The 18017-nt window shown below is 43.2% G+C and overlaps 1 pseudogene; it reads left to right on the top strand.

The window, feature by feature from the left end:
* Window positions 1-12050: 12050 nt before the first annotated feature.
* LOC114263184 (NADP-dependent malic enzyme-like) lies at window positions 12051-16317 on the top strand (annotated as a pseudogene).
* Window positions 16318-18017: the final 1700 nt, after the last annotated feature.

Consider the following 18017-nt stretch of genomic DNA (forward strand, 5'->3'; position numbering starts at 1 on the left):
AACCCTAGGTTTGTTCAAAATCATTCCAAATTCCAATATTCTTTACACACCAACCAATAACTAAGTTAAAACTCATAAAAGAGTGTAGAAAGTCTTTACCTCAAGTTTACAAGACGAGCAAAGCAAGGAAGAAACTTCAAAGACACCGAAACCAAGTTTTGTTTGGACCAAAATGAAGCTCTTGAGACGCTTTGCCTCTTTCCCAAAGACACTAGGGTAGAGAAACCAACGGATCTAGGTGATTATGTAGAGTGAGTGAGTTTTAGAGAGAGGCTCTAGATCTAGGGTTTTGAGAGATTATGGGAATGGTTAATGGAATTTGTGGGAGCCAAATAAATAGAAGAGTCAGAAGGTGCGTACCCCAGAAATCAGGTATTATTCAGCTCCATATTGCGTAACTAGGATGCCGAATATGTTAGTAAGGCCGAATAGCTGGAGATCAGCAGCTCTGAATTAATAAAAAGGGGAATGGGATAAAAGTAGGCTGAGGTCCCAAGGACCAAAAAGCAAGTATAAATACAGGAACCACAGATTTAGAAAGGTATGTAAGAATCACTTCACTGAACTTAGTAAACAAGCTATTCTGATTGTCTGAATTGACTTGTCCGTCGGAGTGCTAATTCCGGCACCCCCGACCGGAGTGTTTATATCTTTTCAGGTGACTAGCTGAGGATCACTAGCGTCTCCCAGGATCTGAAGAGTATTTCCAAACCACTTCTCCACAATTGGCACCGTCTGTGGGAATACTCAAATACATCCATGGCAGGCGTGACTGAAGATCCTCCGATAGCCTGACAAGACCACACAGAGAGATGACCTCCCTCCAGCAAACTCGCTAGGACTAAAGACCATCGCAGCAAGACTTGCCTTGTACCTCTCTTCATCTTCAAACCCAACGCAAAAGACGATATAAGCGACCATGGCACGAGCTAGGCAAACCAAACAGAGGTTGGACAACATCATCGCTGAGAACGAACACCTTCGTCGCGATCTGGCCTCAGAAATAGCAAAATCTAAACAACCAGTGCACCCGATTTCTGAGCGACCCCCGAGGGCAGATGATCGACGATCTCGCGCCCGACAGCACGAAACTGACGGTCACTATGCCTCAACAGATCATCTTGAGGAGTTGGCAATGGACGAACCTCTCCAACAATGCGTCCGGACGAGTGCGATCAAAACACCTGCCCTTCCGAAGGATGCATTTCCGCTTGACACCGTCCACATGATATACAGCCTGCCAGTAGCCCCGGCCGTGCATGCGATCTAATCACATCCAGGCCCCCAACATCAGCTCACGCCTGCAAAGCGACTCAGAGAAACGCCAAGTATCACCTTTGGCGACTCTGATTTGATCGGCTTAACACTCCCTCACATCGATCCATTGGTTGTTGAGCTACGCGTAAACCGCTTCACCGTCGAATGCGTTCTTATTGACTAAGGCAGTACTTCGGAGGTTATGTATTACAAAACCTTCATCAAACTCGGATTCAACAAGTCAGACCTGACTCCAGCTCCTTATCCACTATTCGGCCTCAATGCCAATCCAGAGTACCCATTAGGAAAGATCAGTTTACCCGTTCGAGTAGTTTCCAGAACGATGGATGTGGAATTCTTGGTCATCAGGCTGCCATCGCCGTACAATCTCATCATGGGGCGATCGTGGTTGCATACCTTGCAGGCCGTCCCAAGCACCTATCATCAACTGCTACGTTTCCCAACAGAACACGGCATTGAGCAAATCCGCGGCTCCCAAAAATCGGCACAAGTATGTTATCTCCTTGCCGCCAAAACGCCAATAGAACTGCAAGTAAACTCCATTGACATGCCGAATCGGGAGATCCTTGATGACGTTGGGCGGCAGCCAAATGAGAAGGCCACCGAAGGTTTAGACCGAGTTGACATCGATGGAAGCCCAGAAAAGTTCTTCATGATCGGCGCTTCTCTGAATCAGGCCGACAGGCAGCAGCTGATCTCTTTCTTGCTCAACAACCTCGACGTCTTTGCGTGGACTTCGTACGAAATGTCGGGAATAGACCCGTCAATTTCACCACACCATCTGAATGTCGATCCCAAATCTAAGCCGATCATTCAGAAAGGCCGGCGGTCAGCCGCGGAGCACACTGCCACCGTTGTTGAGGAGGTAGACAGACTGCTTGACGCCGGGGCAATTAGAGAAGTCACTTACCCTATGTGGCTCTCCAATACAATGGTGGTGAAGAAGAAAAATGGGACTTGGCGAGTGTGCGTCGATTTCACAGATCTGAACAAAGCTTGTCCCAAAGACTGTTTTCCTCTACCTAGAATCGACCAGCTTGTCGATGCGACGGCACGCCATCAACGCATGCGCTTCCTCGATGCTTACAGAGGCTACCATCAAATCGCCATGCATCCAGATGACCAGGACAAAACCGCATTCCTCACCCCAAGAGGAACCTACTGCTACAAAGTTATGCCTTTTGGGCTGAAGAATGCAGGGGCAACCTACCAAAGACAGGTCACTGCCATGTTCAAAGAGCAACTCGGCCACACTATGGAAGTATACATCGACGATATGGTGGTCAAGTCCAAAGAAGAACAGAATCATATGGCCGATTTAGAAAAGACATTCAGCATCTTACGCAAATACAGAATGAAACTGAACGCTTCTAAGTGTGCGTTCGGAATCGGCTCTGGCAAATTCCTGGGTTACATTGTCAATCACTGAGGAATCAAAGCCAACCCGAGGCAAATCACAGCAATCTTGGAACTCAGCTCCCCCCGTTCAGTAAAAGAAGTCCAAAAGTTGATGGGGATGACAGTTGCACTCAACAGGTTCATCAGTCGGTCTACAGATCGCTGCCGACAATTCTTCCAGACACTATAGCAGGGTAAGGCTTTTGAATGGTCTGCTGAATGCGAAACAGCTTTCAACGGACTCAAGACCTACCTCCGCTCAGTACCTCTCTTGACAACACTCGCCGCTGGTGACCCGCTCATTCAATATCTGGCAGTTTCCGATAGGGCCGTCAGCGTCGTACTGCTAAAAGAGGAGGAGGGGGAGCAACGGCCAGTATATTATGTGAGCAAGGCAATGGTTGACGCCGAAACATGCTACCTTCCGCTGGAAAAACTCATCTTAGCCCTAGTCATGGCGGCAAGAAAACTGATGCATTACTTCCAGGGACATAGCATTGGAGTGCTAACAGATTATCCCCTCCGATCAGTACTACGGAGTGCAGAACCATCAGGACGTGTTTCAAAATGGGCTCTTGAACTCGGCCAATACGACATTCAGTTTTTACCTAAAACCGCAATCAAGGGGCAGGTGTTGGCCAACTTTGTTGCCGAATTCACCGGCGAGCTTGCCAACCTCAAACCTAACGAAGTTCGACCAAAGGCTGAAGTTCGACCAAAGCCGAACTGGAGAATTTATGTCGGGAATATTTGGCAATTATACTGTGATGGATCATCTAACCAAAGGGGCAGCGGCGCCGGAGTTGTAATCATATCTCCAGACGGCGCAGTAATTGAGCAGGCCGTCAAGCTTGGCTTTGAAGCATCAAATAACGAAGCTGAATACGAAGCCCTTCTAGCCGGTCTGCGGAATGCGCACCTTCTCGGCGCTCAGCGGCTGCTTGTGTTTTGTGATTCAAAACTGGTAATCAGTCAGCTAAAAGGGGAGTACGCGGCAAGAAACGACCGTATGGCAGCCTACATGAAAACGGCCAATTCCTTGCTAGCAAAATTTGACCATCACGAACTGAACCAAATAACACGTGACCAGAACACACACGCGGACGCCTTGGTGTGCCTAGCCTCCACCATCAATTCTGAGATCAAACGAACCATCGAAGTAAATTTCATCCCGGAGCCGAGTATTGGCCCGTCGGAAGAAATCCTTGTCAACATTATAGAATCTGCACCAAGCTGGATGGACCCCATTGCTACGTTCCTCTCTTCTGAACAACTCCCAGAGGACAAAAAAGAAGCACACAAGCTGCGAAATAAAGCCCTGCGATACTATCTGGATCCGCAAGGAGGGCTTTATAAAAAGTCCCTCTCTGGTCCATATTTGGAATGCGTGCACCCCGACAAAGTGGAGGAGCTTCTGACAGAGATACATGAGGGCAGTTGTGGTGCCCATTCTGGCGAACGCTCCCTGGCCCATCGAGCTATAACACTGGGGTATTATTGGCCGACAATGAGAGCTGACGCGGAGAGTTATGTAAAAAAATGTGAACAATGCCAAAAGTTCTCCCCATTAACCCATCTGCCTGCCAAATGGTTGAACTCTATCACCAGCCACTGGTCGTTTGCTCAGTGGGGACTTGATATCGTGGAACCATTGCCGAGGGCGCCAGGGAACAAGCGATTCTTAATCGTCGCGACAGATTACTTCACAAAATGGGTCGAAGCGGAGGCTTTAACACATATACGAGATGCCGACATTAAACGCTTTGTATGGAGAAACATCATAACACGATTCGGCATTCCGAGAGCTCTCATCTCAGACAATGGCACCCAGTTCGATTGTGGCGTATATCGAGAGTTATGCAGCAAATATGGCATTCGGCCTTACTTCTCTACACCGGCCTACCCCCAAAGCAATGGTCAAGCCGAAGCCTCTAACAAATCCATCTTGGACGGCATCAAAAAGAGGCTGGAAAAAGATAAAGGCGAATGGGTCGAAGAATTGCCGAGTGCATTGTGGGCTCATCGTACTACGCCGAGGAGATCCACTGGAGAAACGCCGTTTGCTCTATGCTTTAGAACCCAAGCAATCTTACCCCTAGAAATCAGCCTCCCAACTCTGAAATCGCAAGTTTTTGATAAGGGCCGAAACGACATGATGCTTGCCCTGGATCTGGTTCTAATCGAAGAACGAAGAGACCGCGCCCTGGCATCCATGGCACGATATCAGCAGCAGCTCGCCAAGTCGTATAATCAACGAGTTCAGTTGCACCGATACACGCCAAGAGAGTTGGTCCTAAAGAAGGTACTTCCAGCCGACCGGAGACCAACCGATGGAAAATTAGGTCCAAACTGGGATGGCCCCTATCAGATAGAATCCATTGCAGGAACAGGGGCATACCGGCTCTCAGACATGTCAGGAAGAAGCCTACCACGGCCTTGGAATTCAACACATTTACGTAAATTCTAGCATTGACCCGACTTGTGGGCTTAATACTTGTACATATTCCACCGTTGCAATACAAAGCTTCTCGTTTTCTCAAGCTCGCTCCCAAGCCTTCTAAGGCCAAATTAAAGTCTCCGGATTCGGAGCCCCTTTTGGTGCATGACACCTTAGGGCCGATTAAGTCTCCGAATTCGGAGCGCCCTTCGTGGATATCACGATTGGCCAAATTAAAGTCTCCGGATTCGGAGCCCCTTTTGGTGCATGACACCTTAGGGCCGATTAAGCCTCTTAAGGCCGATTAAGTCTCCGGATTCAGAGCGCCCTTCGTGAGTCATGATTGGCCAAATTAAAGTCTCCGGATTCGGAGCCCCTTTTGGTGCATGACACGTTAGGGCCGATTAAGCCTCTTAAGGCCGATTAAGTCTCCGGATTCAGAGCGCCCTTCGTGAGTCACGATTGGCCAAATTAAAGTCTCCGGATTCGGAGCCCCTTTTGGTGCATGACACCTTAGGGCCGATTAAGCCTCTTAAGGCCGATTAAGTCTCCGGATTCGGAGCGCCCTTCGTGGATATCACGATTGGCCAAATTAAAGTCTCCGGATTCAGAGGCCCTTTTGGTGCATGACACGTTAGGGCCGATTAAGTTTCCAGATTTGGAGCGCCCTTCGTGGATATCACGATTGGCCAAATTAAAGTCTCCAGATTCGAAGCCCCTTTTGGTGAATGACACCTTAGGGCCGATTAAGCCTCTGAAGGCCATTAAGTCTCCAGATTCGGAGCGCCCTTTGTGGATATCACGATTGGCCAAAATAGTCTCCGGATTCGGAGCCTTTGTGATTGATGCATTCGGACCACTTCACTGGCCGAATAAATATTCACTGAGAATTGTTCTTAATTTGAGCCGGTCAATGCATGTTTAAACATTTACACCACGCAACACGAAACTTGCCAGTAAGTTGAAATAATACATTTAATTAAGCACATAACATTTCAAGACCAAATACGAACGTTGAAAATAAAAGAAATTCTATTTGTTCATCGCGAAGTCTGTTCCCGCATTCCAAAGTCTATTTATTCGGCACCCTCATCGTCGCTCTTCTCAATTTCGAAATTGGAATAGGGTAAGTAGTGACGGCTTCGTGAGCTTTCACGGTTTGAAGGGCCTTTATCCAACCGTGCCTGAATCCATGATTTTCACATCGGCAGACCTCCTCGGCAAGGTCTCATTTGGTCTTCTCTATCCCAACGTTCAGGCCGTCCTGAAACCCCTTTTCATACCCCGAGGTCCGTTGGGTCACCCTCTCCTCAATGACCAATTCAGATTGACCAGCCGCCACTGACGCGCTCGTTTGAACATTCTTCAGCTCCCGAAGCTCACGCTCAGCCTTTTCCACGCGAATCTCCAGACCGCGATTCCTTTCATCCTTTTTCTCACTCTCACGTCGCGCTTCCCGCAGACGCATGCTGACTTCGTAAGCAGTGTATAGTCCTTTCACGGCCCCATGTATGCCGTCTCGAAATACTTCGAAATCTCGACGTCCCACCATCGATTGTTGGACTTCCGGCGGGAAGATCTGTCGAGCGAACTCGACTGCCACACCTGGGTCTTTAATGATAGAATCTGACTCCATCATTGGTCTATTCCTCACAAAAACCGCAAAACTCAATGGTCGTGGTGTCACATCGGGCTCGATTCTCAGTCGCGGGCACAGAGAATTTCCCCGTTGTTACCTGTCCTTGCGGGGAATCTGCTTCGATGACTAAGGGGCTGCTGTGTTTCCCGATCCTTAGACGTTCTTCTTCCCGTATGCATAGGCTCGCTACTGCGACTCATTGCGATGTCTAATTCAACCAATTTTCGTCCCCGCCATGTTGCCTGAATGGAAATAAGTAGGGCCTCTGGCGTGAACTCGCCCCATTTACCCTTCAATGAAAGCAGCTCTCCCGAGGTAACGTCAGTAATCCCAAACGTCAAAAGATGGATGACAATTATTCAGCCCACGAGCGAAGCCCATTCGGCTTCGCAAGCTCGCGCCCTGGCAAAGGCAAGGGCAGATTTACTAATCTGGTCGGCCATGTTTTCAAGCGCAAGCGCCGATCAATCTTTGCCTCAGCCAGCCCACGAGCGAAGCCCATTCGGCTTCGCAAGCTCGCGCCCTGGCTAAGGCAAGGGTAGATTTACTAATCTGATCGGCCATATTTTCAAGCGCAAGCGCCGATCAATCTGTGCCTCAGCCAGCCCACGAGCGAAGCCCATTTGGCTTCGCAAGCTCGCGCCCTGGCTAAGGCAAGGACAGATTTACTAATCTGATCGGCCATATTTTCAAGCGCAAGCGCCGATCAAGCTATGCCTCAGCCAGCCCACGAGTGAAGCCCATCCGGCATCGCAAGCTCGCGCCCTGGCAAAGGCAAGGGCAGATTTACTAATCTGATCGGCCATATTTTCAAGCGCAAGCGCCGATCAAGCTGTGCCTCAGCCAGCCCACGAGTTAGGCCCATTCAGCTTCGCAAGCTCGCACCCTGGCTAAGGCAAGGGCAGATTTACTAATCTGATCAGCCATATTTTCAAGCCAAGCGCCGATCAAGCTGTGCCTCAGCCGGCCCACGAGTTAGGCCTATTCGGCTTCGCAAGCTCGCGCCCTGGCTAAGGCAAGGACAGATTTACTAATCTGGTCTGCCATATTTTCAAGCGCAAGCGCCGATCAAGCTGTGCCTCAGTCAGCCCACGAGTTAGGCCCATTCAGCTTCGCAAGCTCGTGCCCTGGCTAAGGCTAGGGCAGATTTACTAATCTAATCGGCCAAATACCTAGGCTAAGCAGCCAATCTGACCATAACCGAAAGCAATACTATTCATCAACAACATTTTCCTTAGCAAGTTAAGCACAACTCATGAAATTTTAAATACGCAAATTACTAAACAAAAAGCTACAAGCCCACATGAAAATGCCTAGCAAAAAACTATGACTGTAGCAACACATGAAAAATACCAAATTAAAAACTGTAAAAATACATTCAACATCCTAAAAACTATGTCATTCGCCCAGATCAGTCATCGAAATCAGACTCCAATGGCTCAACATCCACTTGCTCATATGGTATTGGCATAATCAATGAAACTTTAGCAGCAGCAAGGGCTTTGTGCCATCCATGTTTGAATCCCCGATTTTCAAACTTGGGGACTTGGTCCAAATACTCGGCGAGTCCAACATTTTTCCCGGTCTCGAATACTTTGGAAGCCTCCGAGTCGACTGTTTCTTTCGCTGCCTTCATTTCAGCCAACTCAGCCTCTAATTTGGAGACCGCCTTCTGGGCCAATTTGAGTGCATCTTCGCTCGCGGCCACCGCTTCTCAGTATCCGATCTCAATTGATCCACGCTACGAGCCCTCTCCACCTCGGCCTCGGCCCTGGAGGCTTCCTTGTTCGCCCTCAAAACTTTGACCTCGACCCTCCTCCTCTGGCCCTCAACTTCCTGTCGTAAACAACCAATCTGTTCGACGGCTTCGCAATGGCGATGGCCCATATCGGCTATCCTTCTGACGGTCTGCAAAACAAAAATTTAAAACTATAACTTCAACAGTATTTGGATTAAGCAAAGCAAAGTCTGAATATGTACCAAAAGTGTCGATTGGGCGGCTAGTGCTGTCGCATTCAGATCTGGTTCCACCAGGAAGGCCTCCCTGTCAGATGGCAACGACACGGACGTAGCCAAGCTGAATGCGACTTCTGGATCTTTGAGCGTCGAAGCATCAAAAAAAACTGACATGTTTTTTATCATCAGCTGAATGACAAAAGGAACGATCACATTCGATCCCTCTAATCGAGGACGTTTGCCGCCTTGTTCTTTTGAACCATCCTCAAACTCGGCAGGGCGTTTCTCCGCCTCTTCCTTAATTTCTTAGCCGGCCTACAAGATCAAAATAGATTCGGCATTCTAATTTTTTGTCGTCTCCACCTCACTAATGCGCAAGGACTCTGATTCGCTAACAGGCAAGGAGAGTTGAGATTCGGTGGCGGGTGTTACTTCAGACGGAAGGGCCTCCGCTCTCCGCCGCGAGGCCAACCTTTCTGCATTTGCCTTCCTGGCAAGTTTTGTCAGGCTTAACCCGGCCATGTCTTCGGGGCCTGCGGCGGGAAGATCCTCTAAGCCGTGAAAAATGCCGTCAAGTGAAAGATCCCCTCGGCCCAAAGTGGATAGAGGATCTGCCGAATTCAATACCTCGTCAAACTCGATTTCGTACTGATCTGATTCGGTAACATTAGCTACATCCCGCTCCGAATCAGACCCTTCAAAACCAACCTGCCTCAAGTTTTTGAAGTCGGAGGAAATAAGAGCGATTAGAGAATCTTCACCCTCCGGGACCGGGATATTTTTCGTTGCCAAGAAGGTCGTATATGTCGGCTCGTAACAAAGCAGAATGTGGGCTGCCCTTCCTTGTTTCTGAAGACTTCGACGGCCGAAATACTTGAGCACGACTTTGATATCCGAAAGAACGGCGTCGTCAGTCGAAGACAGGACTTTCTTCAAATCGTTCCCTGCACAAGCCAAGTCATAACATTTCAAAGAAGAGGCTTCACAATAAAAATGAACAAATAATAAAAGCGAGAAGGCAATCGACCACCTGGCTAGGAATAGGATTGACGTGATCCTCCCCTTTGCCAAATTCCCAATTACCCTGGACAACGACCATAACATCATCAACTCGCTTCCTAGAACTGGAAAGCATAGTAATTAGCTGATGGTCGATAGCCTTGGCCCTAAGGAAGAAACGCCCGTGCCGACCAGAAGACTTAGCCAAGGCATAGCAATGCCAGATGGCTGGAATGCCAAGGTTAATTCTAAGGCGACAGTTAAGTGCTATAACCCCCATTATAATTCTAAAGAAATTCACATTGAATTGGGAAGGGATTAAACCCCAATAGCGAAGCACAGCCCTAAGAAACGGGTGAAGGGGAAAACGGACTCCACCCTCTGCGATTGACAAAAGAGGAAAGACAATCGTGGTTTCATCCTCCCTCTCCATATCAAGAGTGTCGTCTGCCACAAACGACAGACGAACATCATTAGGAATGGAGAAATGGCGTTTAAAGCCAGTAATTCGATCTGATGAGAGAAGGACTTTTAAATGTTTCGCCATACCCTACAGTTTATAAGAATATGCCAAGGTTTGCCAAGGAAGGAATAAACCAGAAAGAGTCTTCGAAGCAAGGAAGGAGAGAACTTACAAAGGACGAAGAGGATATCGGAAAAGAGAGTTGTAGGGACGATTCAAAAGGCAATCCAGTGACGAGCGTCATAAAATACATACTCGAAAGGACGTCAAAATTTTAAATCACAATAAATAGACACGTACGAGGGGACGGGAAGTCGACACGACAACCGAAAGGGTTGCGCTTAGATATCCGTATGAGGATAGGGCTAACCACCGAGTTTTGTCTCTGACTTTTCGAAATTCGGAACCAAGCACTCCAGTCAACTGTCGTTGGTAAAGTGCTTGGGGGGCAATTATGGGAGCTGAATAAATAGAAGAGTCGGAAGGTGCGAACCCCAGAAATCAGGTATTATTCGGCTCCATATTGCGTAACTAGGATGCCGAATACGTTAGTAAGGCCGAATAGCCGGAGATCAGTAGCTCCGAATAAATAAAAGGGGAATGGGATAAAAGTAGGCTGAGGCCCCAAGGACCAAAAAGCAAGTATAAATACAGGAACCACAGATTTAGAAAGCTATGTAAGAATCACTTCACTGAACTTAGTAAACAAGCTATTCTGATTGTCTGAACTGACTTGTCCGTCGGAGTGCTAATTTCGGCACCCCCGACTGGAGTGTTTATATCTTTTCAGGTGACTAGCTGAGGATCACTAGCGTCTCCCAGGATCTGAAGAGTATTTCCAAACCACTTCTCCACATAATTAAAATATTGTTCATTTACACACTAAGTCTTCTGCCTTCCTCTATAAATACTTTCAAAAGAAATCGAAAGATTTTGTGCTTTGTGAAGAGGTTCATTAAAAAGTCCCCACCAGACATTATTTTGTATTTTGAATGGCTTGACCTATTGAATGTGGGTTGTAGTGATTTTTCCCTTTTGAAAACCTGGTTCTTTTGGCAGAGAATCATCCTCATTGTAAAACAGATATCATGGGTGAGAAAATTCTCCCAAATGGACAAGTTTGGAAATCTTAGTTCTTGTTATTATGCATATGTACTAAAGTTCTGGGCAATGTTAATAGGATTTTGAAATTACGAGACAATATTGTATTGGGCCCATCAAGTATTACAGGATTGCCTTCCTTGTTTTGAGATTTTTTTGTGCACTGTGATTTTTTTATTTATTTTTTGTTTTGAAATGTGTATAGAGAAAATTGGAATATAATATTAAAGGTGTATTTTAATGTCCATTATAGTCATTTTACTTCAGGGTATGATTGTCATTAAAATAAAGTTTCCTTAAGTGTGGGGAAATTCTATTTCCACATACCAAATTATCTCTGTGTACATCTTTTATCAATCTATACATTCAATAATTTGATTTTTACTTCTTTATCTCAGTCCACATACTTCATATTCCAAATATACTCTCACCTTCTCTGTGTACATCCTCTCATTCCATCATTTCTCACTCCAAAAATCTTAACCCTAACTACACCAACTAGCGGCGACAGCAGCAACGATGACATCAACCACCGCCCCTTCCCCACCTCTCAGCCATTCTCACACAACCCCTCACGATGTCGTCACCTCTATCACGATCATCGTCGATCGTTGTCACCTCCATCACGATCATCACTGGTCACCGTCACCTTTGCGATCCACCTCCCCACCCCTTCCCTAGTCTTCTTCGCCCCCTCCATCGTGACGCAACCTCCCTCCTTCACCACGATAGATCGATCGATCAATTAATAGAGAAAGAAAAAGAGACAGAGAGATTCGATGGTTGATGCTCGAACAAACCCTATAGATTTAATAGTTGATATCTGTACATACTCAATTGGTTCGGAGATTGATATTCGAACGACGACGATCTGTTTGACACTAGTTGTTTGAACCGTCGCGATTTCTCCGGTGATCTACAGAGAAAGGAAAAAGACGAAATGGAAAGGTTAAGGACTGAAAGGAGTGGGGAAAGTGAAAAGAAATGATGTGTATGGTTGAGGTTTGGGCATGGGAGGCGGTGGCTAGCGGCAGCAGGCAATGAAGTGGCTGGTGAGATGGTGGTGAGTGAGATGTGTATAGAGAAATTGTGAGATGTGTGGGTGAGATGGTGGTGGGTGAGATAGTAATTTTGTTAAATGATAAAATTGTGATTCTGAAAAAAATTCATTAAGTGTGTGGAGTAAGGAAACTTGGTGTATGGAAATAGAATTTCCCTTAGTGTGTGTACAGAGGTAAATAGGTGTGCGGATATATAATTCCCCTTATAAAGGGAGGCTCTATTTACACACCATTTTTCCTCTCAAGGCAAACTATTATTCAAGGCACACCTTTAATAATTTGATAAATACATATTTTGCTCAATACACACCACAATGTTCCATATTTAACCTTAGTCACACACCTCACCCACTACAATATACCCACAAACTTCCATCTTTACCCTCACTCACTCACACACCTTACTTGCCAACGATATTCCATTTCTCCCTCCATTCTCTTTTTAAACCAGTGAACAGCTATTGCTGAAAACACTAATTTTCTCATCAAAGACGGTGGTGCTCAACATAGTTGCAAAGAACTTCACATTAGAGATTCAGTAGGTGAGTGCTCGTTTGGCTTAGATTTTAGGGTGGAAAAAAAAATGTTGTAAGTGTTCGGCAGTACAAAGTCGAATTAAATGGAATTGTTTGACAATTTCTAATCGAACAAATGGTGTTTGTTCGATACTTACAAACTGAAGAATTGGATTATGTTCGACACTATGAAACCGAACAAATACAATTTGTTCGGTTTTAGGTAGTTGGACATTGATATATTATTTGACTCTGGATAACTGAACTAATACAAACGGTTTACCACTCAGCAAATAAACGAAAACGAAAACAAAAAAAAAAACAAGAAAAAATAACGTTTTCCTTGCTCCATTGTTTCAAATCGGTATTGCCAGATGAATCCTTCATTGAATCCAATCAAAATGTTTAATAATACGTATATTGGTTGTTTCTTGAAGGGTTTTTGGTTTTTGTTTTAGGATTTTGGGATCCTTAAGACAAGATACGTAAGTAACACCTTTGATTGTTGATGAGTATTATATTCATTATTGTCCTTTATGGCATTATACAAATGGTGTGTATCATAGCTTGTCCTTTGTAGTCATTTTACCTAAGGTTAAAATTGTAAAAAAAAATAAACTAATTAATGGTTTGCCTTGAGAGGAAAAGCGATGTGTAAATAGAGCCTCCCCCTTATAAAGACTTAAATTCACATTTTTACCCTTCATTTCAATGACCAAAATGCCCTTAAAAGTATTGTATTTCTTTATTAGGTTGTGCGAGCTTCTATCACTACAAAAAATTAAGGTTTTAGATACCAAAATTTAGGGACAAAATTAATTTTTAGGAACCAAATAATTTTGTTGCGAAAAGTGTCATTATATTTTTGGCAACAAAATTAGACATTAGTAATGAATTGTTATCCTTTTGGGACCAAATTTTTTGTCACAAAAAATAAACAAGTTTGAGACCAAATTATTTTGTTCCTAAAAGTCTATTTATTAACGACATTTTCAAATTGTCGCTAAAAGCCTTATTTTTGACTTTTTGGGACGACCTTTTAGTGACTATTCTCATGACGATGGAAATTGGTTCCTAAATATCTTTTGCAACAAAATTTTCACTTTTAGTGACCAAAGCATTTGGTCTCTAAAACTCTTACATGTCGTAGTGTATATATCTCTCTTTGGACACACAAGCTAAGAAAAAAATATGAATCCGACAGTTTAAAAAAAAAAACTAATTTCAACCAGACAAATTCTTAAGAAAAAAATTTATACCATGTTTGGATTGTAGCTTTAGTTTGAATATTTTTGAAGCCTGATCATGCTAATGCAGTTCTAATATTGGTTTGATTTCTTACCATCACTTTACAATCTGAAGATTTTGCAAACCACAATGCTTTTGAGCTGCTAGAGAAATATGATTCTACTCATCTTGTCTTCAACACATGGTGGTGGATCTAGTTACTGACTGTTTGGAATCCTGTGTTCTTGCAGGTCTTATTGCAGCACTGAAGTTACTTGGCGGTACCTTGGCTGAGCACACATTTTTATTTTTTAGTGCTGGGGAAGTAAGAATCTAATTGCTGCTTTACTTCTTTCATCTCATCTATATTTTGGCAGTCTCAAAAACTAAATATATGGAGCATGGGAAAGTGTAGGTCAACATAATAGGGAAATTATTTAATATTTTCGGAGTACCACGTATCTGTACTCCTTAACCAATCATTATTTAATATGTCCCTCACATTCTTCAATCACCCAACACAATACCCTGCATATTCATTTTATCCATCATTCACAATGCTATAGAATATCACATATCTATACTCCGGGATTACTAAATAATTACCGAAATATTGGGCATCCAATGACTTTAGTGGAAACCTATTTATGTATTCACAGTCTAGACCTATTTTCTCTGTACACGCTCCTGCAGAAGAATTCCCTCTCTTACTCATATTGAGGACTAGTTCATTCTAATTGTTTTTCAGCACCCCGCCCCCCCCCCCAAAAAAAAAAAGGATAGAGAGAGAGATAGATAGAGAGGGAGGATCTTTTTGGTTGGGCAGTTTTAATTTGTAAGTTCTTATTGTGTCATCCCTTTACAGCAGCCTGCTTCTAGATCATCAAGCATCGGCCATCAACAGAAGAATGCATGTATCTCACTCTAGTCCCCTAAATTGTAGCCGGGAACTAGAATAGCAGAACTTATAGCTTCTGAGATGTCAAAATAGGTAATCATTTACTCCCATGTGGACTTTGTCTTCAGGTTGTTTCTTAAAGTATGTCTAGAGTAACCCTTCATGTGGTTGCTTGGTGATTCTCTTCTTTTGTTCGTCTATTATAGACCAATAGACCAATAGACCAAACCTCCTTGGAAGAGACGTATAAGATCTAGCTTGTGGACTCAAAGATAGTGAAAAGTTTAGTGAAGGTTCCTTGCTGAATGATGTATATTTAGTTGATCACGACTGTTCATACTTTATTTTTTTTTTCCATTTTTACCCTTTTCGGCACTTGTGGGTCTTGCATTAATCAAAAAGCATGTGATTTCTCTTGCAGGGATTAATCGTTAGTTCTAATATGAATTCCCTTCAACACTTCAAGAAACCTTGACCTCACGAACATGAACCCATCAAGGATCTTTTAGATGCTATCAAGGTTTGATGCATTCCCATTATGTTTATATTTTACTATAAAAAGATAGTTTTCAGAGATTGTTGGTCTCTATTTCATTTTCAAATGTCATCAGGCTATCAAGCCGACAGTTCTAATTGGTTCATCTGGAGTGGGAAGAACATTCACAAAAGAGGTGATTGAGGCCATGGCCTCCTTCAATGAGGTACTCTCTCTCTGTCTCCAAAATATTACAATAAGACTCTAAATGAATGGCATGCAGAAACCTCTCATTATGGCTCTCTCCAACCCAACCTCGCAATCTGAGTGCACAGCTGGAGAAGCTTACACTGTAAAAATAAATTATGCATTTTTTCTTATCCTATAATTTGATGCTTTAATGCAAGGTAATGTCTGATTGGATTTAATACAAAACTGATAAATTTCTCTATTCTAAAAAAAGGGACGTGCAATTTTTGCCAATGGAAGTCCATTTGACCCTGTGGAATACAATGGCAAAGTCTATGTACCTGGCCAAGTTCTATTACTTTATACTTCTAGTTTTTTGGTGTTATATCCTTAATACATCTAAGATGGATACTAAAAACTGATTTTGATGGCCTTTTTTTTCTTTTTTCTTTTTTCTTTTTTTGTGATCTATTCAGGCATATAATGCAAAGTAAGGCTTCCCATTAGCGTCCCTAGTAGTGGCGGAGCCACGTAAGGCCCAAGGAGGTCACGTGCCCCCCCTGAATTTTGTGATTTTTTTTTTTTGTGGCAAATATAAAGAAAGTATTTTAAATAAAAAGAATTACAAAAATATTATTAGAGTGAAATGTCAATGACATTTTAAAAATTATGAAAATAATAATGGTTGTTTTGATTGAAAATGAAGAGACTACTATAAACCATCTTATCTATGAAAATTTTAAATGTAACAATGATGTCATTATTATTGACATGCAAATATAAGTAATCTCACTATAAAGATATGAAATTTATTGGATTGTTAGTTACATTTGACATGTGAGGTTCACTCTCTATGTATTTTTTTACTATTAGTTGGTGATATCGCATATTAATGATGACGTGATATTACTATTATATTGAATTTTTAATCAAATTTTGTATAAAAAAATAATTTATCATTATATAATTTATTTTAAGACTTATATCCATATTTTTTATATTATCCATGGTACACTAGTTATAAATAACATTATTTTTTTGATATTTCTCGAAATCAGTTGTAAAAACTTGCGTGGAATATTTTTGTAAAATTTTTCGATATTGTAATTAATAAGTGCCCCCTAATTTAATTTTCTGGTTCTGCCTAGTAGCACAGGTTTGAGTCATAGACACAGTCTCTTCAAAATGAAAGAAAGGCTATATATATCTTATCCTCTCTAGATCCTGTTTTAGTAGAAGCTTCGTACACTAGGCTGCCCATAATCATGTGCGAAGCACAGTGGAAAACTTTTGGCAAAACCTATTGAATTGAAGTTCCTTCTATGCAAACGGGCACAACAAATATATAGAATGGTTCACCTTTGTATCTAACTCATCTACTTTCCTTTGTAACAGCAGAGGATTTGGCTGGCAAGTAACAAAAGGGAACTTCGACAAGGGTTTGATCTATCCACCATTCTCTAATATCATAAAGATCTCGGCCCACATTTGCTACTGATGTAGCCGCTAAAGAATATGAACTTGGTGAGTTAGTGAATGTACCTTTGGTTGCTTCATGTGTCTTACCACCGCTGTGATTGCCCCTTGAAACATGCTTATTTTTGTAACTTTCACAATGTTTTGTAGGCGTGGCAATGCATCTCCTTCAGCTTGAGAATCTAGTGAAGTACGCTGAAAGCTGCATGTATACTACCAATTACAAAAGCTTTCGATGAATTGTTGAATTGTGAGTGGAAACTATGGCTAGTAGTAATGTAGTGTGTTTCTTCAGTGTCTGTTATATATTCTTGAGAGGTAAGTTTTAGCTAAAAACACTATCTACTTCATCCACTACTCACTACCAGTTTAGTAGTCTGTGAAGTTACTAAGAGCTGTGGAAATATGGAGAAATTCAGACTGATGTGTAAAGCATCCAAAGTGGTGGTACTTGTAGAATCAACCACTTACCTTACTTGAGGATTTGGAATTCCGAGCTTGTCATTCTTGAGATGTATTACGAACTTTTCATGTTGAGCTGTACTCTAATTGTGTGATAGAGAGAGTTTGAAACATAAGGATATGAGAGCGCGGGACAAAAATTTTGGCATGACTTCCTTACTTCAATGTGTAATTGTGATAGAATACCCGTGTTTTGTAATAAATCAATCCCTGTGGTCTTTGGCACGAAAGCTGAATGACATCTTTACCATTGATCTGTTTCTGTTAGTTGTTAGTTCCTAGTGGCCCTAAAGATAAATGGTATCTTCACCATTGATCTGTTTCTCTCAATTTTTAGTTCCCAGTGGCTAGTGTTGAAAATGAGCGGAGTCGAGTCAAACTTGTTTGTATATTGAGCTTAAAAAAGAAAAGTTAGTTTGGCTCAAAATTCAACAATGAATCAA

The sequence above is a fragment of the Camellia sinensis genome, chromosome 13 (assembly GCF_055761805.1).
Source record: "Camellia sinensis isolate YWXY chromosome 13, ASM5576180v1, whole genome shotgun sequence".
Classification (NCBI taxonomy): Eukaryota; Viridiplantae; Streptophyta; class Magnoliopsida; order Ericales; family Theaceae; genus Camellia; species Camellia sinensis.